Raw genomic sequence first — 24,128 nt, 5'->3', positions numbered from 1 at the left:
CCTTGTGGTGCATGGAGATCAGACAACGAGGACGGTTCCTCTTCTGAACACGTCCAAATCACGGAAGCGAGCGGCAGATGAGAGGTTTAGGCAGAATGAGATAGGACGCAGGTTTCCTGTCACAACAGCACCGTGAGCAGCCGGAAAGTGTGAGGTGCTCTGTGGAGCTGCAGTGGGACGTGCTATCCCTGCACCCCCGCCCTGTGCCTGCAGTTGGTATGATCCGGCTGTGGAGGAAATGACAGGGTGTGAGGCCTGTCCTGAGGTGACCTGTCTGGGAGGTGGTTACATGGCCTGTAAGTCCCCCCCCCCCCCTCCCCCCCCACTCCCTTAGCAGTGTCATTATACAGCTGGGACTTGTAGTCCTACACATACAACATGCTGCAGAGTCTCCCAGCAGGCAGACATGTCACTCAGGGCAGCACTTGTAGCCACTCTCTTAGCAGTGTCATTATACAGCTGAAACTTGTAGTCCTACACATACAACAGGCTGCTGAGTCTCCCAGCAGGCAGACATGTCACTCAGGGCAGCTCTTGTATCCACTCCCTTAGCAGTGTCAGTATACAGCTGGGACTTGTAGTCCTACACATACAACATGCTGCAGAGTCTCCCAGCAGGCAGACATGTCACTCAGGCGCAGCTCTTGTAGCCACTCCCTTAGCAGTGTCATTATACAGCTGGGACTTATAGTCCTACACATACAACAGGCTGCAGAGTCTCCCAGCAGGCAGACATGTCACTCGGGGCAGCTCTTGTAGCCACTCCCTTAGCAGTGTCAGTATACAGCTGGGACTTGTAGTCCTACACATACAACAGGCTGCAGAGTCTCCCAGCAGGCAGACATGTCACTCGGCGCAGCTCTTGTATCCACTCCATTAGCAGTGTCAGTATACAGCTGGGACTTGTAGTCCTACACATACAACATGCTGCAGAGTCTCCCAGCAAGCAGACATGGCAGTCCTCCACATACAACATGCTGCGGAGTCTCCCAGCAGGCAACATGCTGCAGAGTCTCCCAGCAGGCAGACATGTCACTCAGGGCAGCTCTTGTATTCACTCCCTTAGCAGTGTCATTATACAGCTGGGACTTGTAGTCCTACACATACAACATGCTGCTGAGTCTCCCAGCAGGCAGACATGTCACTCAGGGCAGCTCTTGTATCCACTCCCTTAGCAGTGTCAATATACAGCTGGGACTTGTAGTCCTCCACATACAACATGCTGCGGAGTCTCCCAGCAGGCAGACATGTCACTCAGGGCAGCTCTTGTATCCACTCCCTTAGCAGTGTCAGTATACAGCTGGGACTTGTAGTCCTACACATACAACATGCTGCAGAGTCTCCCAGCAAGCAGACATGTCACTCAGGGCAGCTCTTGTATCCACTCCCTTAGCAGTGTCAGTATACAGCTGGGACTTGTAGTCCTACACATACAACATGCTGCTGAGTCTCCCAGCAGGCAGACATGTCACTCAGGGCAGCTCTTGTATCCACTCCCTTAGCAGTGTCAATATACAGCTGGGACTTGTAGTCCTCCACATACAACATGCTGCGGAGTCTCCCAGCAGGCAGACATGTCACTCAGGGCAGCTCTTGTATCCACTCCCTTAGCAGTGTCAGTATACAGCTGGGACTTGTAGTCCTACACATACAACATGCTGCTGAGTCTCCCAGCAGGCAGACATGTCACTCAGGGCAGCTCTTGTATCCACTCCCTTAGCAGTGTCATTATACAGCTGGGACTTGTAGTCCTACACATACAACATGCTGCAGAGTCTCCCAGCAGGCAGACATGTCACTCAGGGCAGCTCTTGTATCCACTCCCTTAGCAGTGTCATTATACAGCTGGGACTTGTAGTCCTCCACATACAACATGCTGCAGAGTCTCCCAGCAGGCAGACATGTCACTCAGGGCAGCTCTTGTATTCACTCCCTTAGCAGTGTCATTATACAGCTGGGACTTGTAGTCCTACACATACAACATGCTGCAGAGTCTCCCAGCAGGCAGACATGTCACTCAGGGCAGCTCTTGTAGCCACTCCCTTAGCAGTAGTCATTATACAGCTGGGACTTGTAGTCCTCCACATACAACATGCTGCAGAGTCTCCCAGCAGGCAGACATGTCACTCAGGGCAGCTCTTGTATCCACTCCCTTAGCAGTGTCATTATACAGCTGGGACTTGTAGTCCTCCACATACAACATGCTGCAGAGTCTCCCAGCAGGCAGACATGTCACTCAGGGCAGCTCTTGTATTCACTCCCTTAGCAGTGTCATTATACAGCTGGGACTTGTAGTCCTACACATACAACATGCTGCAGAGTCTCCCAGCAGGCAGGACATGTCACTCAGGGCAGCTCTTGTATCCACTCCCTTAGGTGTCATTATACAGCTGGGACTTGTAGTCCTACACATACAAGCATGCTGCCGAGTCTCCCAGCAGGCAGACATGTCACTCAGGGCAGCTCTTGTATTCACTCCCTTAGCAGTGTCATTATACAGCTGGGACTTGTAGTCCTACACATACAACATGCTGCAGAGTCTCCCAGCAGGCAGACATGTCACTCGGCGCAGCTCTTGTATCCACTCCCTTAGCAGTGTCATTATACAGCTGGGACTTGTAGTCCTACACATACAACAGGCTGCAGAGTCTCCCAGCAGGCAGACATGTCACTCGGCGCAGCTCTTGTATCCACTCCCTTAGCAGTGTCATTATACAGCTGGGACTTGTAGTCCTACACATACAACAGGCTGCAGAGTCTCCCAGCAGGCAGACATGTCACTCAGGGCAGCTCTTGTATCCACTCCCTTAGCAGTGTCATTATACAGCTGGGACTTGTAGTCCTACACATACAACATGCTGCAGAGTCTCCCAGCAGGCAGACATGTCACTCAGGGCAGCTCTTGTATCCACTCCCTTAGCAGTGTCATTATACAGCTGGGACTTGTAGTCCTACACATACAACAGGCTGCTGAGTCTCCCAGCAGGCAGACATGTCACTCAGGGCAGCATCTTGTAGCCACTCTCTTAGCAGTGTCATTATACAGCTGGGACTTGTAGTCCTACACATACAACATGCTGCAGAGTCTCCCAGCAGGCAGACATGTCACTCAGGGCAGCTCTTGTATCCACTCCCTTAGCAGTGTCATTATACAGCTGGGACTTGTAGTCCTACACATACAACATGCTGCAGAGTCTCCCAGCAGGCAGACATGTCACTCAGGGCAGCTCTTGTATCCACTCCCTTAGCAGTGTCAATATACAGCTGGGACTTGTAGTCCTCCACATACAACATGCTGCGGAGTCTCCCAGCAGGTAGACATGTCACTCAGGGCAGCTCTTGTATCCACTCCCTTAGCAGTGTCAGTATACAGCTGGGACTTGTAGTCCTACACATACAACATGCTGCAGAGTCTCCCAGCAAGCAGACATGTCACTCAGGGCAGCTCTTGTATTCACTCCCTTAGCAGTGTCATTATACAGCTGGGACTTGTAGTCCTCCACATACAACATGCTGCAGAGTCTCCCAGCAGGCAGACATGTCACTCAGGGCAGCTCTTGTATTCACTCCCTTAGCAGTGTCATTATACAGCTGGGACTTGTAGTCCTACACATACAACATGCTGCTGAGTCTCCCAGCAGGCAGACATGTCACTCAGGGCAGCTCTTGTATCCACTCCCTTAGCAGTGTCAATATACAGCTGGGACTTGTAGTCCTCCACATACAACATGCTGCGGAGTCTCCCAGCAGGCAGACATGTCACTCAGGGCAGCTCTTGTATCCACTCCCTTAGCAGTGTCAATATACAGCTGGGACTTGTAGTCCTCCACATACAACATGCTGCGGAGTCTCCCAGCAGGCAGACATGTCACTCAGGGCAGCTCTTGTATTCACTCCCTTAGCAGTGTCATTATACAGCTGGGACTTGTAGTCCTACACATACAACATGCTGCAGAGTCTCCCAGCAGGCAGACATGTCACTCAGGGCAGCTCCTGTATCCACTCCCTTAGCAGTATCATTATACAGCTGGGACTTGTAGTCCTCCACATACAACATGCTGCAGAGTCTCCCAGCAGGCAGACATGTCACTCAGCGCAGCTCTTGTATCCACTCCCTTAGCAGTGTCATTATACAGCTGGGACTTGTAGTCCTCCACATACAACATGCTGCAGGGTCTCCCAGCAGGCAGACATCTCACTCAGGGCAGCTCTTGTATTCACTCCCTTAGCAGTGTCATTATACAGCTGGGACTTGTAGTCCTACACATACATGCTGCAGAGTCTCCCAGCAGGCAGACATGTCACTCAGGGCAGCTCTTGTATTCACTCCCTTAGCAGTGTCATTATACAGCTGGGACTTGTAGTCCTACACATACAACATGCTGCAGAGTCTCCCAGCAGGCAGACATGTCACTCAGGGCAGCTCTTGTAGCCACTCCCTTAGCAGTATCATTATACAGCTGGGACTTGTAGTCCTCCACATACAACATGCTGCAGAGTCTCCCAGCAGGCGGACATGTCACTCAGGGAAGCTCTTGTATCCACTCCCTTAGTGTCATTATACAGCTGGGACTTGTAGTCCTCCACATACAACATGCTGCAGGGTCTCCCAGCAGGCAGACATGTCACTCAGGGCAGCTCTTGTATTCACTCCCTTAGCAGTGTCATTATACAGCTGGGACTTGTAGTCCTACACATACATGCTGCAGAGTCTCCCAGCAGGCAGACATGTCACTCAGGGCAGCTCTTGTATTCACTCCCTTAGCAGTGTCATTATACAGCTGGGACTTGTAGTCCTACACATACAACATGCTGCAGAGTCTCCCAGCAGGCAGACATGTCACTCAGGGCAGCTCTTGTAGCCACTCCCTTAGCAGTATCATTATACAGCTGGGACTTGTAGTCCTCCACATACAACATGCTGCAGAGTCTCCCAGCAGGCGGACATGTCACTCAGGGAAGCTCTTGTATCCACTCCCTTAGTGTCATTATACAGCTGGGACTTGTAGTCCTACACATACAGCATGCTGCTCATTCTCCCAGCAGGCAGACATGTCACTCAGGGCAGCTCTTGTATTCACTCCCTTAGAAGTGTCATTATACAGCTGGGACTTGTAGTCCTACACATACAACATGCTGCAGAGTCTCCCAGTAGGCAGACATGTCACTCAGAGCAGCTCTTGTAGTCACTCCCTTAGCAGTGTCATTATACAGCTGGGACTTGTAGTCCTACACATACAACATGCTGCTGAGTCTCCCAGCAGGCAGACATGTCACTCAGGGCAGCTCTTGTAGCCACTCCCTTAGCAGAGCAGGGGGAGGGGCAGAGATTGTTTTTATTGCATGTAAACAAAGGGCCAGAAAAAAAACAGGGAAATGAGGAAAGATATAGATATATACATTTTATATTTTTATTTTTACTTTTTTGCATAAAACTTGCTTAGCTCAGTTATATATTGCTGCCCATCAGATTTTCAGTGCTATATATATTTTGTTTTTCATAACTCGGACAACCCCTTTAACATGTGACAGTTCCTTTGTGATTTATTTGCTCCAGTGTCCTTGTGACTTACTGTATGCAGGAGAGAACACTCGATTTAAAGACACGTCTGAACCAGCATACAGTAGGTACACTATCCGACAAAAAAAGAAAGATTTACCTGTATCCAAACATTTTGCTGAAGCTGGTCATAGAGAGAGATGTTACATTTAGGATCATTGACCACATTCCCCTCTTATCAGAGGTGGGAATAGGAAGGAAACACTGAAACGCGGAGCACTGGTATGGATGTATCGCTTACATACTCTGAAACCATGTGGGTTATACACCGAGTTCAGATCGGGGCTATACGATAGTTGGGTGTTGCTCTCGCTCTGCTCCGGACTGATGTTTTTCTCTCCGTTCTGTTTATATGATTAAGCAATAGTGTCATTGTTTGCTCTGATTCACATATGGACATCTAATATGTGTTTTTTGTCTTTTATCTGATATCTAGATTGATGTCCTTAAATGACTCCGCTGATGCAGCCCGTTTACGTATTATTGTATTTATTTCTTGGATGGCATAAACTATGTAGTTACCTAGGTGACATACACGCCCCTTTTGTGGATTGGCCGAGGCTTGGTCACATGATCCGCCTTTTTCTTCCTGTGGTATGGGCAGTAGTGTCCTCGTCAGCGCGCCCTAGGTCACGTGGGCGTCGCTTGGGAGGAACACCGCTGACGTCCGTGGATGATGGGCGGTTTGTCTGAACGCCGATTACATGCGGACACACTGAACCACCAATGGTACGCTGTTTTTGATATTTACTTACACTTATGTGTAGGTCAGCTGTGAAAGATCAGCTTAGCATTACCTCTTTTTTAACCCGTCACTTGATCGATGCACTGGCACTTTATTTTTATATACAGTACAGACCAAAAGTTTGGACACACCTTCTCATTCAAAGAGTTTTCTTTATTTTCATGACTATGAAAATTGTAGATTCACACTGAAGGCATCAAAACTATGAATTAACACATGTGGAATTATATACATAACAAAAAAGTGTGAAACAACTGAAAATATCTCATATTCTAGGTTCTTCAAAGTAGCCACCTTTTGCTTTGATTACTGCTTTGCACACTCTTGGCATTCTCTTGATGAGCCTCAAGAGGTAGTCACCTGAAATGGTCTTCCAACAGTCTTGAAGGAGTTCCCAGAGATGCTTAGCACTTGTTGGCCCTTTTGCCTTCACTCTGCGGTCCAGCTCACCCCAAACCATCTCGATTGGGTTCAGGTCCGGTGACTGTGGAGGCCAGGTCATCTGGCGCAGCACCCCATCACTCTCCTTCATGGTCAAATAGCCCTTACACAGCCTGGAGGTGTGTTTGGGGTCATTGTCCTGAAAAATAAATGATGGTCCAACTTAACGCAAACCGGATAGAATAGCATGCCTCTGCAAGATGCTGTGGTAGCCATGCTGGTTCAGTATGCCTTCAATTTTGAATAAATCCCCAACAGTGTCACCAGCAAAGCACCCCCACACCATCACACCTCCTCCTCCATGCTTCACAGTGGGAACCAGGCATGTAGAGTCCATCCGTTCACCTTTTCTGCGTCGCACAAAGACACGGTGGTTGGAACCAAAGATCTCAAATTTGGACTCATCAGACCAAAGCACAGATTTCCACTGGTCTAATGTCTATTCCTTGTGTTCTTTAGCCCAAACAAGTCTCTTCTGCTTGTTGCCTGTCCTTAGCAGTGGTTTCCTAGCAGATATTCTACCATGAAGGCCTGATTCACACAGTCTCCTCTTAACAGTTGTTCTAGAGATGTGTCTGCTGCTAGAACTCTGTGTGGCATTGACCTGGTCTCTAATCTGAGCTGCTGTTAACCTGCGATTTCTGAGGCTGGTGACCCGGATGAACTTATCCTCCGCAGCAGAGGTGACTCTTGGTCTTCCTTTCCTGGGGCGGTCCGCATGTGAGCCAGTTTCTTTGTAGCGCTTGATGGTTTTTGTGACTGCACTTGGGGACACTTTCAAAGTTTTCCCAATTTTTCAGACTGACTGACCCTCATTTCTTAAAGTAATGATGGCCACTCGTTTTTCTTTACTTAGCTGCTTTTTTCTTCCCATAATACAAATTCTAACAGTCTATTCAGTAGGACTATCAGCTGTGTATCCACCTGACTTCTCCACAACGCAACTGATGGTCCCAACCCCATTTATAAGGCAAGAAATCCCACTTATTAAACCTGACAGGGCACACCTGTGAAGTGACCATTTCAGGTGACTACCTCTTGAAACTCATCAAGAGAATGCCAAGAGTGTGCAAAGCAGTAATCAAAGCACTAGTCAGTAAGGCTTGATTTAAATCAGTTTTCTACATAAATACTAATTCTTGCTGGTATAACTTAGAATATGCAAGTAGATGAAGATTTTTAGAATAACAACTTTTCATATTAGTTGGATTAGGTTGATTCTGCATTCATAGGTTTGTAGAAGTTTGCTGTGAAGAAGAGGCCTGTGATCTGAGTCATATTCAGTTTTGAGAACTGCAAAAGTAAACCAAGCATCTGTGATAATATCTTGGAGGCAGAGAAACTGCCCAATAATCTTACAAAAACCTCCTGGAAGAGCATGACATTGTGAATGGATTAATGGAATTTATTTACCCAAAAATTACACATATAGAAGCATAGAATGTGTCGGCAGATAAGAACCATTTGGCCCATCTAGTCTGCCCAATATACTGAATACTATGGATACCCCCTGGCCCTATCTTATATGAAGGATGGCCTTATGCCTATCCCATGCATGCTTAACTCCTTCACTGTATTTGCAGCTACCACTTCTGCAGGAAGGCTATTCCATGCATCCACTACTCTCTCAGTAAAGTAATACTTCCTGATATTACTTTTAAACCTTTCCCCCTCTAATTTAAAACTATGTCCTCTTGTAGCAGTTTTTCTTCTTTTAAATATTCTCTCCTCTTTTACCTTGTTGATTCCCTTTATGTATTTAGCAGTTTCTATCATATCCCCTCTGTCTCGTCTTTCTTCCAAGCTATACTGTACATGTTAAGGTCCTTAAATATTTCCTGGTAAGTTTTATCCTGCAATCCATGTACTAGTTTAGTAGCTCTTCTCTGAACTCTCTCCAAAGTATCAGTATCCTTCTGGAGATATGGTCTCCAGTACTGCGCACAATACTCAAATGAGGTCTCACTAGTGCTCTGTAGAGCGGCATGAGCACCTCCCTCTGTCTACTGGTAATGCCTCTCCCTATACACCCAAGCATTCTGCTAGCATCTTCTGCTGCTCTATGACATTGTCTGCCTACCTTTAAGTCTTCTGAAATAATGACCCCTAAATCCCTTTCCTCAGATACTGAGGTTAGGACTGTATCATTGATTTTATATTCTGCTCTTGGGTTTTTTACGTCCCAGGTGCATTATCTTGCACTTATCAACATTACATTTTAGTTGCCAGATTTTTGACCATTCCTCTAGTTTTCCTAAATCCTTTTCCATTTGGTGTATCCCTCCAGGAACATCAACCCTGTTACAAATCTTTGTGTCATCAGCAAAAAGACACACCTTACCACCGAGGCCTTCTGCAATTTCGCTGATAAAGATATTAAACAATATTGGTCCCAGAACAGATCCCTGAGGTACCCCACTGGTAACAAGACCATGGTGTGAATATACTCCATTGACTACAACCCTCTGTTGTCTGTCCCTCAGCCACTGCCTAATCCATTCAACAATATGGGAGTCCACGTACAGCCTTATTCTACATAATTAAAAAACTAATCTTTATTTCATGATGGAATAACCTTTGGATGGTAATATATTTTCCTCAAAAAGCATGTTATATAAAAAAAAATCTGATTTAAATAAAAAATCTGTTTTTTGGATTAAAAAAATAATAATAATTGAATTTTATCCACCCTGATCACGACTTTAATCATGGAGACATTTTGTCTATTTATATGTAATCATGTATTCACTGTATTATTCTGATAATTTTGATTCTATACCTATATGTTGTGACTACTTGATGCACTAATTGGTTAAATTCACTTTCATCACATGACTTGATTCGGGTATATATACCCATGTGTGACACTATTGTATTGCTTGACAAAGGCCCCATCGAGTAGGCTTTAATGTTGCCTGGGAATAAACGGTTGCTGCCTATTCTTTGGATATACTATATTGGAGGAAAGGTTGCCTACCTTTTCAGAGGATTTGCACCCTATCTTCCCTTTTTTTCACTGTGCTTTTTTGGTTTCTTTACAGTAATTAGATTAGAAAAATTGGGCTGGGCATTCAATTTTCAATGGCTGGTTCCGCAAAAACGGAACGGATATGGAAGACATATGGAGTACATTCTGTATGTGACTTTTTTTCTTTTTTTTTTTTTTTTGCGGACTCATTGACTTGAATGAAGCCACGGAGCGTGATTTGCGGGCAATAATAGGACATGTTCTATCTTTCAACGGAATGGAATTACGGAAACGGCATACATTGTACATTTTTTTTAATTTTATTTATTATTATTTTTTTGAACCATTGAAATGAATCGTTCCGTATACAGAATGCAAAAAACAGCCTGCAAACGTAAAAAAAAAAGTTTTTGTGAAAGAGGACTAAACCAGCTTCCTAGGTGTTCTTCTACGTAGAAAATGGGACATGAGACAGGCCTGCGACCCCCCCCCCCCCTCCCCATCCCTGCCACGCACACAATTTTAGACCAGGCGTGAGTGGGGTGAAGTCGCAGATAGCAGTGCAGCTCAGTATAATAAATGACCCCAATGTTGTTTTTTAAAGCTTTTTTTATTTAATAAAAACTTTTCAAAAACTTTTTAACCATTTAATAGTACCACAATATTTTGATTGCTTCTAAAATACATTACACTGTTCATGCAGTACAAGGTATTTTACTGTCAATGCTACAGTGACATCCTCCAGTAGGCTGAACCAGAGAGCTGCGGCCTGCTAGAACACACTAGAGGCAGGCCTGGGGCCTTCACTAGGCCACGTCCTGCTTGCACAGACATCGGCATCCCACAAGCTCATCTGTGAGTTGCAGATTGGAGGCAAGAGGGAGTCCTCTCCCTCTGTATACCACTGATATGCCACCACTCCTATTGACTCTGCATATAAGGGGTTAAACGGCCCCGATTGGTGCTTCTGCCAGTCCAGGCTGTTAGAGTTGGAGCCCAGCTCTAATGTGAGAGGTGTATTAGTGGTCACTAAAGGGTTAAAGATGTCCAACTTTTGAGGGGCCTGTCTGCCAGACTCCCTCCACCTCACTGGTTTACTGAACCTTTCCCATAATACCGTAGTATATCAATCTGTTCAGCTCCTCCTGCCCTATAACCTGCTGCCGGAAGAATACGCTACATTTTCATGCTGACTGGTTCCCTTAAATTTTTTAGGGACTTATGAAACCAATTTAATGAAGCCAACATTAGGTGATTAGTACACCAACGCACAATATTTTATGTGAGTGATAACGTGATATTAGGCGTCAGACCTCAATCATCTGTTTCCGTTTACTTCTATCTCCACAGGGTTCCAAATTTTTTTGAGGGTTGTTCAATTTAATGAAACTAATGAAATGTATGTGATCAGTACACCAATACACAGGATAGCATACAAAATATGTGCGATACCTAATTTAGGCATACAGTATCTCACAAAAGTGAGTACACCTTCACATTTTTGTAAATGTTATTATCTTTTCATGGGAGAACACTGAAGATCTAACACTTTGATACAAAGTAAAGTAGTCAGTGTACAGCTAAGGCTACTTTCACACTAGCGGCACGGACCTCCGGCGGGTGAACAGCCTTTCGGATCCGTCCTGCCGCTAGTGAACGCGTGCCCCCGGACTACCACTCCGGCCCCATTGACTATAATGGGGGATGGGCAGAGTTCCTATGGCAGAGCACGCCGAGAGGCTGCCGACATAAAAGTACGACATGTTATAGAAGCTGTACACTGACTACTTTACACTGTTATACAGGCCGTACACTGACTACTTTACACTGTTATACAGGCTGTACACTGACTACTTTACACTGTTATACAGGCCGTACACTGACTACTTTACACTGTTATACAGGCTGTACGCTGACTACTTTACACTGTTATACAGGCCGTACACTGACTACTTTACACTGTTATACAGGCCGTACACTGACTACTTTACACTGTGATACAGGCTGTACACTGACTACTTTACACTGTTATACAGGCTGTACACTGACTACTTTACACTGTTATACAGGCCGTACACTGACTACTTTACACTGTTATACAGGCTGTACACTGACTACTTTACACTGTTATACAGGCCGTACACTGACTACTTTACACTGTTATACAGGCCGTACACTGACTACTTTACACTGTTATACAGGCTGTACACTGACTACTTTACACTGTTATACAGGCCGTACACTGACTACTTTACACTGTTATACAGGCCGTACACTGACTACTTTACACTGTTATACAGGCTGTACACTGACTACTTTACACTGTTATACAAGCTGTACACTGACTACTTTACACTGTTATACAGGCTGTACACTGACTACTTTACACTGTTATACAAGCTGTACACTGACTGCTTTACACTGTTATACAGGCCGTACACTGACTACTTTACACTGTTATACAGGCTGTACACTGACTACTTTACACTGTTATACAGGCCGTACACTGACTACTTTACACTGTTATACAGGCTGTACACTGACTACTTTACACTGTTATACAGGCCGTACACTGACTACTTTACACTGTTATACAGGCTGTACACTGACTACTTTACACTGTTATACAGGCTGTACACTGACTACTTTACACTGTTATACAGGCTGTACACTGACTACTTTACACTGTTATACAGGCTGTACACTGACTACTTTACACTGTTATACAGGCCGTACACTGACTACTTTACACTGTTATACAGGCCGTACACTACTACTTTACACTGTTATACAGGCCGTACACTGACTACTTTACACTGTTATACAGGCTGTACACTGACTACTTTACACTGTTATACAGGCTGTACACTGACTACTTTACACTGTTATACAGGCTGTACACTGACTACTTTACACTGTTATACAGGCCGTACACTGACTACTTTACACTGTTATACAGGCTGTACACTGACTACTTTGCACTGTTATACAGGCTGTACACTGACTACTTTACACTGTTATACAGGCTGTACACTGACTACTTTACACTGTTATACAGGCTGTACACTGACTACTTTACACTGTTATACAGGCTGTACACTGACTACTTTACACTGTTATACAGGCCGTACACTGACTGCTTTACACTGTTATACAGGCCGTACACTGACTACTTTACACTGTTATACAGGCTGTACACTGACTACTTTACACTGTTATACAGGCCGTACACTGACTACTTTACACTGTTATACAAGCCGTACACTGACTACTTTACACTGTTATACAGGCCGTACACTGACTACACTGTTATACAGGCCGTACACTGACTACTTTACACTGTTATACAGGCCGTACACTGACTACTTTACACTGTTATACAGGCCGTACACTGACTACTTTACACTGTTATACAGGCCGTACACTGACTACTTTACACTGTTATACAGGCCGTACACTGACTACTTTACACTGTTATACAGGCTGTACACTGACTACACTGTTATACAGGCCGTACACTGACTACTTTACACTGTTATACAGGCTGTACACTGACTACTTTACACTGTTATACAGGCCGTACACTGACTACTTTACACTGTTATACAGGCCGTACACTGACTACTTTACACTGTTATACAGGCTGTACACTGACTACTTTACACTGTTATACAGGCCGTACACTGACTACTTTACACTGTTATACAGGCCGTACACTGACTACTTTACACTGTTATACAGGCCGTACACTGACTACTTTACACTGTTATACAGGCCGTACACTGACTACTTTACACTGTTATACAGGCTGTACACTGACTACTTTACACTGTTATACAGGCTGTACACTGACTGCTTTACACTGTTATACAGGCCGTACACTGACTACTTTACACTGTTATACAGGCCGTACACTGACTACTTTACACTGTTATACAGGCTGTACACTGACTGCTTTACACTGTTATACAGGCCGTACACTGACTACTTTACATTGTATCAAAGTGTCAGATCTTCAATGTTGTCCCGTGAAAAGATATAATAAAATATTAACAAAAATGTGAGGGGTGCGCTGACTTATGTGAGGGGTGCGCTGACTTATGTGAGGGGTGCGCTGACTTATGTGAGGGGTGTGCTGACTTATGTGAGATACTTGTATATCTGTTTATTTCTGTCTCCACATTTCCAATGAATGAAACCAGTATATATGTTATTACTAGGGATGAGCGAATCAACTTAGATGAAACATCCGAAGTTGATTCACATAAAACTTAGTTTCAGTACTGTACCACTTGAGCCCGAGTTCGGGAAATGGTTTTTAACAGTAGAAATCAATCTATGAAGTTATTAAGCAAAGTCTCACGAGATTTCATGAAGTAATAACTTCAGCTCATCGGAGCCAATACATTCTAATACTGTACGGAGGGCTTGCTCCGTACATTACTGAAACAAAGTTTTATGCGAACAGACTTCGGATGTTTCATCTGAAGTCTATTCGCTCATCCCTAGTTATTACTAAACCAATACACAGGATAGCGCACAAAATTATTTGTGAGGCCCAGAAATGTCAGGGCTATGGGAAGGGTTCCCAACAAATGACCTAGAGCCAGAATGTGGGTAATGGCAGCACCAGCTATCCTACCAGAAGTAGTAGTAGTAGTAGTAGTAGTAGGCTGCAGTTGTCCCTGGCTTTATAAAGGTGCAATATTATTGTTGAGGAGACAGAGGATGAGATTGTGGATTGGATGGCTCAGTCCTCCTCTCGGTCACAGCAGGATAAATTAGAGGTGACTTTGGAGCCAGGGGTCACAGCATTCCTCCTGCTCCTCCTTGCAGCCCCAGAGAGGGCTTTCAGTGGTTGTCTCAGTCTTCACTGCCCCTTCCTAGTGGCCCGCCTACCTTTCTCATAAGAAGTAGCAAGAAAACCCCACCATGCCTTATGGCATATAGTCAAGGAAGTTTCCATATTGACGACTTGTGTGAGAGCCACCACCATTTGGACTGCCCTGAGGAAGTTCAGGAGGAGACCGGGGACCCCATGCATAGCTGTGTCAATAGTGGTGGTAACAGTGGCACCTGTATCCACAGCATTGGAGGTGGGGACAGCGACAGTGGTAGTCAGGGAAAATGCAGAGCAAGGGTGGGGGGGCCCAGGAGTCCACCATAATATCTGTCTAATAAAAGCAGTAGGAAGGGGGAGGACTATAATGATGATCGTATGCTGGACAGGACCTGGGAGCAGGATCTGGGACTGAGGAGAAGGCAACATCAGCGGAGAAGGGGGTGGCAGCAGCAATAAAGATCAGAGATTTACCTCCCAAAGAATATCCAGGGCCATGTCTGCTTTGGGATCTGGTGATGCCGCTGAACCCCCAAGAAGTGACCTCATTTTAGAAACCACATCCCTCACAGTATTTACCAATCGGTGTAGTGATCAGTTTGGCCCCACAGGTGTTTTGAGAAATAAATTCACAGCTGATGCAGTAAAAGTGAAAATTAAATTTTTTCCACAGATGTGCCATTTCAGTGCCCAATATGGTGTGCCAGTCTGTCCTCTCATTATGCCATGCTTCCTGGTTTTATAAACACCGAACATATGGTCCTAATCTTTAGCCTGGACACACAGCAGGGCACAGGAATTATAGAGCACCATGCGCATTATTATGGTGATTTATACATCTTGTGCTGACAACTGTAAGGACTGTGAGGTGAAATAATACATAGGACCCCTGATGACGGACTGATGGAGGGATCCTGACGGATAACGGACTGATAGACGAATCCTGTCGGATAACGGATTGTTAGAGGAATCCTGTCGGATAACGGACTGATAGATGAATCCTGTCGGATAACTGATTGTTAGAGGAATGCAGTCGGATAACGGACTGATGGAGGAATCCTGTCGAATAACGGACTGATGGAGGAATCCTGTCGGATAACGGACTGATGGAGGAATCCTGTCGGATAACGGACTGATGGAGGAATCCTGTCGGATAACGGACTGATGGAGGAATCCTGTCGGATAACGGACTGATGGAGGAATCCTGTCGGATAACGGACTGATGGAGGAATCCTGTCGGATAACGGACTGATGGAGGAATCCTGTCGGATAACGGACTGATGGAGGAATCCTGTCGGATAACGGACTGATGGAGGAATCCTGTCGGATAACGGACTGATGGAGGAATCCTGTCGGATAACGGACTGATGGAGGAATCCTGTCGGATAACGGACTGATGGAGGAATCCTGTCGGATAACGGACTGATGGAGGAATGCAGTCGGATAACGGACTGATGGAGGAATGCAGTCGGATAACGGACTGATGGAGGAATCCTGTCGGATAACGGACTGATGGAGGAATCCTGTCGGATAACGGACTGATGGAGGAATCCTGTCGGATAACGGACTGATGGAGGAATCCTGTCGGATAACGGACTGTTAGAGGAATCCTGTCGGATAACGGACTGTTAGAGGAATCCTGTCGGATAACGGACTGATGGAGGAATGCAGTCGGATAACGGACTGATGGAGGAATCCTGTCACCAGAAAGAACAACACGCCCCAAACAATAACCAGAGCCATGAAGTATTAGTATTGTACTCAATGTAGCGGCCATATATAATGTTTCTATCCTGTTCAGCATAATCTCCCACTGAAGACCTCCCTCATACAAGCTGTGTGGGGGGAGCAGCTGCAAAGTGAAAGTTAAAATCCCAGCAAGCATCAGAGTAAGTATCTTCAGAGGAGCGGTCACATGACATCCCTGGCCAACTCCATGGAAACAGCAGCAGCTCAGGCACCAGTCTGTCCTTGTTTCAGTGATCATTCACTGTATCTATAAGAGAAACGATCTGAAGATCCAATGTTCAGGTCCCCTAGAGGAGTAAGTGTGAAAATAAGAAATGTTAAAAAATTTAAAAAATTTAAAAATTAAAATAATCCCCTTTTACCTATAAGAAAAATGAGCAATAAAATATTATTATCATTTGTCCTGGCGTTTCATAACACTCCCACACTATTAAAATATGAAAAACAGTATCCTCTGCAGTTACAGTTGCCACCTGTAACGGGGTGCCGAAGGCGCACTCGGTCTCCTATCAGCCGCAGACCTGCTGCTTAGCTTCGGGAGCGAGGATCTGTGTTTGGCCTCATTCCCAGGGCGGCTTTGCTAGCTGGGAGGTTCCCTGCTCCTAGGTCTGCCTTGAGCGCCGAGCTGATCACTCGGTGCTCGGCTGGTCGGTCTGTCGGTCATGTGACGCTGGCCACGTCACATGACCCTCACTCCCCACTATAAATACAGGCAGCCTGCTGGCCACAGGTTGCCTGTTAATTCTAGGCTCTTGGCATTTTGTTGGACTACTGAATACTACCGGCCCCACGCTTTAAATAGCAAACAGGCAGACACATACACAGCGCCTGCATCACATCCGTCTGCAGTCTGGCCATGGTAAGCTTATATTCTTCTGCTGAGCGCTTATATTCTTTTCATTTATGATACATCCATATTCATTCTACTGAGCGATTTACTGATTTATTTCTATACTTATTATACCAATGCGGTTTATCCACCACATTGATCCCTGACTTAAATTCATGAACATTGGATGGCAAACATAAATGGCTTATGCACCAGCTCTATTTTATTCTGATTGTGATACTCTCTTTCTATTATGAGTTATACTCTCCTTCTATCATGAATTGTACCAGCCTAACCAGTCTCATCCCTCTTACTTTACCCATCTTCTACTCTCCCTACACTAATGCTATAAATCTGAGACTTATATTTATGTTTGCGTATATATATATATATATATATATATATATATATATGTATATATAAGATTGTTTTCAGGTTTTTTTCTCTTTCTTTTTTTCACCATGCGTCAATAATATGCTACGTTTGCTTCATTTGACAAGTTAGTAAAATAAAACCTTTATATTTATACTTTTTCACAGATCCCTTGAGAATGGTCTCAAGAAGACCGAAACGTTGGGATATATTATGGCCTAACATATGATACATATGCTTGTACTATTATTATGGCGCAATTAGTCATATATTGACAATTTTTTCTGAATTTTCTGTAATAAACCTGCAAACCAAAAAGACATTGGTGTGCCATGGATTACCTATATATACTACGACTGAAGTCCTCTGCGAGCACCCACCATTATACAAAGGTGTGCGGACTCCACAATTTTGTTTAATTGAAGTTTCCCCTGTGGATCCAGCACCCAGACTATATGTCTCAGAATACTTTCTCATATGATCTTGAAGCTACTAACAATATCATCGCCCAGGTACAACTGGGGAATGACTTTCTACAAATTCCCTCACAGGAATGGAAAACCAGAGATTATACACGTGATCAACGAAGACTGGTTTCACTGCAATTACATTGCAGTACTCTCACTGACTACCACAAAAGTGGTCGCATACCGAGGGGACTACGGTCCCACTTGCGTCCTACACTTTTTCGTGATGACCCTGATTTTTGCAATCGCTTTGAAAGCATACCGCACAAATGCTCCTTTGATTTAATGCTTTTGACCATAGATAAGGCTCATCAAACTATTGGCGAATTAACAAAACAGATTGAATCCACAGAGAACCACTTGTCGACAGTATTACCACAAGAGGAGTGGACAAATCTAAAGGAGAGAACAACCAAACAAATTTCTGAGTTCCAGAAGCTGACAGAGAATAGGAAAAGAACAAAGTTTATCAGAGACGTGGAAGACTATCGCTCCAATCGAGTCTACCGGTGGAGGGATCCCAACTTTCGCCCACCACGGGACAACCGTCAACAACACTTCTCTGCAAGTTCCTCTGGATCCGAAAGCGATCGATCCTACAATCAATACAACTCCCAACCTTTTTTAGGACGAGGACGGACACGCCAACGTTACAACCGAAACGGACGCGGAGGGGCAAAAAACACAGATACCGACAACAGAATACAGACTCGCTCTCAGGTAAAGTTAAGAACTTAGTTGTCAATATTTCCTCCATGAACCTCCAGCACACATCTCAGTCTTACAAAAAGGATTAACCTTTTGTCCTACCACTCCTCTTGACACATTCCATTTAGAATTAGAATTACAGCGATTCTTTCGCAACATAAGGTTAAAGGCACATTTCAATCAGACAGACCTTGTCTCTATTCCATCACAAGATAGAACATTAGATCCTCTATCACTAAAAAACTTAGACCTGAGATTAAAAAGCACATTCATGCCTCCCAGAACTTATCACCCAGCCGAAACGTATATCTCCTTTACATATCGATCTATTCAACAGATTATTAAGGCTCAACAGACTGGTAAATTCAAACACACCAATAACCTCCCCATAGAAGAACAAAGGGCTATTACAGAATTACAAACCAATCAGGATATCATTATCAAACCTGCCAATAAAGGGGGTGCAATAGTAGTTATGAATAAATCCATGTACATTAATGAAGTGGAAAAACAATTGAGTGACCCCACCACCTATACGCCATTACCATCTAACCCAACATTAATGTTAGCTAAAAAAATCCAGTCTACCCTATTACACTATCAGGAACAAGGCATAATTGACAGTAATACCACAACCTATTTAACCAAACAACATCCAATAACACCAGTTTTTTATATTTTGCCTAAGATACATAAAAATTTAGAGAACCCCCCCGGTAGACCAATTGTTGCCTCTACGGAATCCATCTTGTCTCCTCTCTCCATCTACTTAGACCGTATACTTACTCCACTCATTAAGACGTCACGATCATTCCTACTAGACACCAATGATTTAATTTCCAAAATCAAACAAATACAACCAGAACCAGACACCATCCTCTTGACCATGGACGTTAACAGTTTATATACGTCCATTGAACATGATAAAGGTATCAAAGCCACAGCACATCTACTTTCCACTACCTCTACTCTAACCCCTCCACAACAGGAATTCTGCCTGTCTTTACTGACTCTAGTGTTACAGGAAAACTTTTTCCTCTTTGGCGATCAATTCTATGTTCAAAAACGGGGTACCGCAATGGGGGCTAACGTAGCCCCACCCTATGCAAATGCCTACATGATCTACTTTGAGGAACAGTTTGTCTATACACATCATCTCTTCCAACAACATGCAAAAATATGGCTTTGATTTATCGATGACATTTTCTGTTTGTGGAAAGGTCCTATATCAAGTGCCTTACTTTTTCATCACTACCTTAACAACATTTACCCAGAACTTGGCTTTACAGTCATAACTAACACTGAGAGAATCAGCTTTTTGGATACCTTAGTTCTCAAAGATCCATCAGGACATATTCAATTTGATCTTTATAATAAACCGACAGATAGGAACAGTTTGCTACATTACACTAGCAACCATTCTAGACCCACCAAAGCATCGCTTCCCAAATCTCAATTAACACGGTTAGAAAGAATAGTATCAGATCCATCAACTCTACACTAGAGACAACTAGACATGAAATCTAAATTCGAACAAAGAGGCTATCCTGACCAATTGATCACCAACAAATCAACAATACCCAAGAAGACAATCCTACAAAGTACCACTCCCTCACCACGGATACCATGCATACTAACATATCACCCCCTTGCTCCAAAAATCCAACAAACAATTAGAAAACAATGGTCTATACTGTCCCAAGCATACCCCGAGATTCCAGAATTCCAGTCTCCCCCTCTCACTTGCTACAAAAGATCACAAAATATTAGGGACCACCTCATCCGTGCTGATATCGGACCTCTAAATAAAATACCCAAACAACGCTTTTTACAGAATCCCAAATACGGCACCTTCCTGTGTTTACACTGTGCTCAATGCTCCAGCGTGATTAAGGGTAATTTTATCACACATCCACACACCGGCAAAAGATTCCCCATCAAAGGATACTACACTTGTGATTCTTCATTTGTAGTATATTTAATTAAATGCCCGTGTGGACTTTGTTATGTGGGTGAAACCACTGAACAAGTAAGGAACCGTATTTCTAAACATAAATCCACCATTAGGACCGAACAACTTTTGCTACCAATCCCAGCACATTTTAAAGAACACAACCACCAGACTTCATCTTTACGCTATCAGGTTTTGGAACAAGTAAATACCCCACGGAGAGGTGGAAATCGGATTAAAATATTGAAACAAAGAGAGAGTTTCTGGATACACCGATTGGACACCTTATCCCCGAGAGGCCTCAACCGTGAATGTGACTTTTACTGTGATCTTTAAATACTCATTCTTGTTTTTCAATATTGTGGATTGATATGGTGTCATAATGATAATTCATTGTTATTGACATGTATACACTTCTCCTTTATTTCAGGCTCCCTAGTTGGATTATAATCATAGTCAATATACAAGTTGGTGAGAAAAATAGCCTCCCCCCTTCCCTTCCCATGCACCTTCCTCCCTTCCTTTCCCTTTCCCCCTCCTTCCCCCTTTCCCCTCCTCCCCTTTCCCTCCTCCTTCTCCCTCCCCTCTCTTCCCCACCCCCATCCTTCCCTCTCATCATTTATTAGAATATAAAGTTTATATATAACCATATGCCTATATACTTTTTTTACTTCTTTTATTTCATACAATTTAGAGTTAAATAATGTGATCTTTGATTATGATTTTGTATACATATATATACATATATGTGTGACCACTCCTTACCATGTATATAATTCCCTTTATTTACTAAACACTAGTATGTACCATATCTTCCCTTTGTCCTAAAATATCCCTTGTACTCCTTTCTAAATCAACCATACCCCTTTTTTAGGCTATTATACAGTATACAATGCCCAGTACATCGCTACCCTTTCATCCTCCGTCTCAGCATTTAGCGCGCATGCGCATACTATGTCTTACGATCACAGGGTTCACATGACGTTACTTGCGATCATGTGACTCCCTGAACCCAGGAAAAGTTCAGCGCGCACACATGACTTCCGGCCCCACGCTTTAAATAGCAAACAGGCAGACACATACACAGCGCCTGCATCACATCCGTCTGCAGTCTGGCCATGGTAAGCTTATATTCTTCTGCTGAGCGCTTATATTCTTTTCATTTATGATACATCCATATTCATTCTACTGAGCGATTTTACTGATTTATTTCTATACTTATTATACCAATGCGGTTTATCCACCACATTGATCCCTGACTTAAATTTATGAACATTGGATGGCAAACATAAATGGCTTATGCACCAGCTCTATTTTATTCTGATTGTGATACTCTCTTTCTATTATGAGTTATACTCTCCTTCTATCATGAATTGTACCAGCCTAACCAGTCTCATCCCTCTTACTTTACCCATCTTCTACTCTCCCTACACTAATGCTATAAATCTGAGACTTATATTTATGTTTGCGTATATATATATATGTATATATAAGATTGTTTTCAGGTTTTTTTCTCTTTCTTTTTTTCACCATGCGTCAATAATATGCTACGTTTGCTTCATTTGACAAGTTAGTAAAATAAAACCTTTATATTTATACTTTTTCACAGATCCCTTGAGAAAGGTCTCAAGAAGACCGAAACGTTGGGATATATTATGGCCTAACATATGATACATATGCTTGTACTATTATTATGGCGCAATTAGTCATATATTGACAATTTTTTCTGAATTTTCTGTAATAAACCTGCAAACCAAAAAGACATTGGTGTGCCGTGGATTACCTATATATATACTGAATACTACCTGACCCTGTTCCCTGACGATCCTTTGCCTGCTCCTCCTGTACTGCGCATCTCTCCTGGTATCCTGACCTCGGCTTCCACCTGACGATTATTTGCGGACTCCTGTTGTACTTCGTTTCTATCCTGTATTTGACCTTGGCCTTTCCTGACTATTCTCTGCTCTTTCCTTAGTACTGTGTAGCTGTCTAGGTATTGACCCGGTCTGTTCACGTTCTGTTATTTGTCTTGTCTGTCTTCCCAGCACATATCCTAAGTTAGGGACTGCCGTCTAGTTGTCCCCTGTCATTGGGACTTGCGAGGCAAGTAGGCAGGGCCACGGGTGAGGGTGGAGCGCAGTGGTCACTATCCTCCCCCCTGTGTGTAGTGTACGTGACCGTCACACCACCCGGCTGGTATTGTAGCGGCACAGCCGGTAACAGGACACTACTGACGTCACTCACTACCTCAGCGCTCTGCAGTCTGTATACAAGTCCCCAGAGCTGAAGGACCTGTGATGATGTCAGTCATGTGACCCATTCAGGGGGCGGAGCTAAACAGTGCAGAGGAGTCCTGCTGAAGATCTGTCATGGCAGTATTTGAGGAGAAGGGAAGACACGTGCATTCAATGTAAGAGCAATGGAAATGCTGGGAGTTCTAGTTATCTCCTTATGCCTCCTCCTTGTGATGTCCTCTGATACTACATAAAAATGGCCTGGACATGCCGGGAGTTGTCGTGCTCTTCTCTTATACCTTCTCCTGTAATGTCCTCTGATATTACATAATAATGGCTTGGTGATGCTGGGAGTTGTAGTCCCATCTTCTTACACCTCCTTCTGTAATGTGCTCTATTATAATAATGGCCTAGACATGCTGAGTTGTAGTTCTCTTCAAGTTACTCCTCCTCCTGTAACTTGCACGGATATTAAATAATAATGGCCTAGATATGCTGGGAGTTGTAGTCTCATCTTATAACACCTCCTGTTATGTACTCTATTACATAATAATGGCCCAGATATGCTGGGATGTATAGTCCTCTTATACCGCCTCCCGTAACATGTTCTGATCTTAGATAATAGCCTAGACATGTTGGGAGTTGTAGTCCTCTCCTCTATCTCCTGTAATGTGCTGTGATATTACATAATAATGGCCTAGACATGCTAGGAGTAGGTTTGCCACCCAGCCGGTATCTCACCGGCCAAGTCAGTAATTAATGCCCCTGCCGGTGTCAGTATTTTCCTATAAGGACTGTTACTAATTATGTTTCCCTTGTGGAGCGCTCATAGTACAGCCTTTAACTTCCACCCCTCTTCCACTTGTGTTAAAGGGGTTGTCCCACAAAAAATATTCCAGTTTTTAAACCAGCACCTGGATCTGAATACTTTTGTAATTGCACGTACTTAAAAATTTTGTAGAACTACTGCGTTATTCAGTAAAACGTATCTTTATAGCGCCAATTCATTTCTTATTTCTTTGTCCTGCTCACTGAGAAGGCCGCACATGCTCAGTTTCATCTTTTAACTGCCTCCTGAGCTGTGATAGGGAGAGCATGGACACGCCTCCTGAGCTGTGATAGGGAGATCATGGACACGCCTCCTGAGCTGTGATAGGGAGAGCCTGGACACGCCCCATGAGCTGCAGTGGAACAGACACTCCCCTCCAGCTGCCAGCTTGATATAAATCTAGCAGAGCAATGAATGGGTAGATCTCTGGATCCA

General features: G+C 44.0%; 1 long non-coding RNA gene across 1 annotated transcript; it reads left to right on the top strand.

The window, feature by feature from the left end:
* The first annotated feature begins 52 nt into the window (after positions 1-52).
* Positions 53-22,376, top strand: LOC122935122. Its single transcript, XR_006388781.1, has 5 exons — positions 53-296; positions 5,997-6,289; positions 17,672-18,691; positions 21,061-21,101; positions 22,240-22,376. It is a non-coding gene; the product is annotated as an uncharacterized LOC122935122 (long non-coding RNA).
* Positions 22,377-24,128: the final 1,752 nt, after the last annotated feature.

Source organism: Bufo gargarizans, chromosome 4, assembly GCF_014858855.1.
Source record: "Bufo gargarizans isolate SCDJY-AF-19 chromosome 4, ASM1485885v1, whole genome shotgun sequence".
Taxonomy (NCBI): domain Eukaryota; kingdom Metazoa; phylum Chordata; class Amphibia; order Anura; family Bufonidae; genus Bufo; species Bufo gargarizans.
The sequence above is the reverse complement of the archived record's forward strand: the minus strand, read 5'-3'. Positions and strand labels throughout refer to the sequence as shown.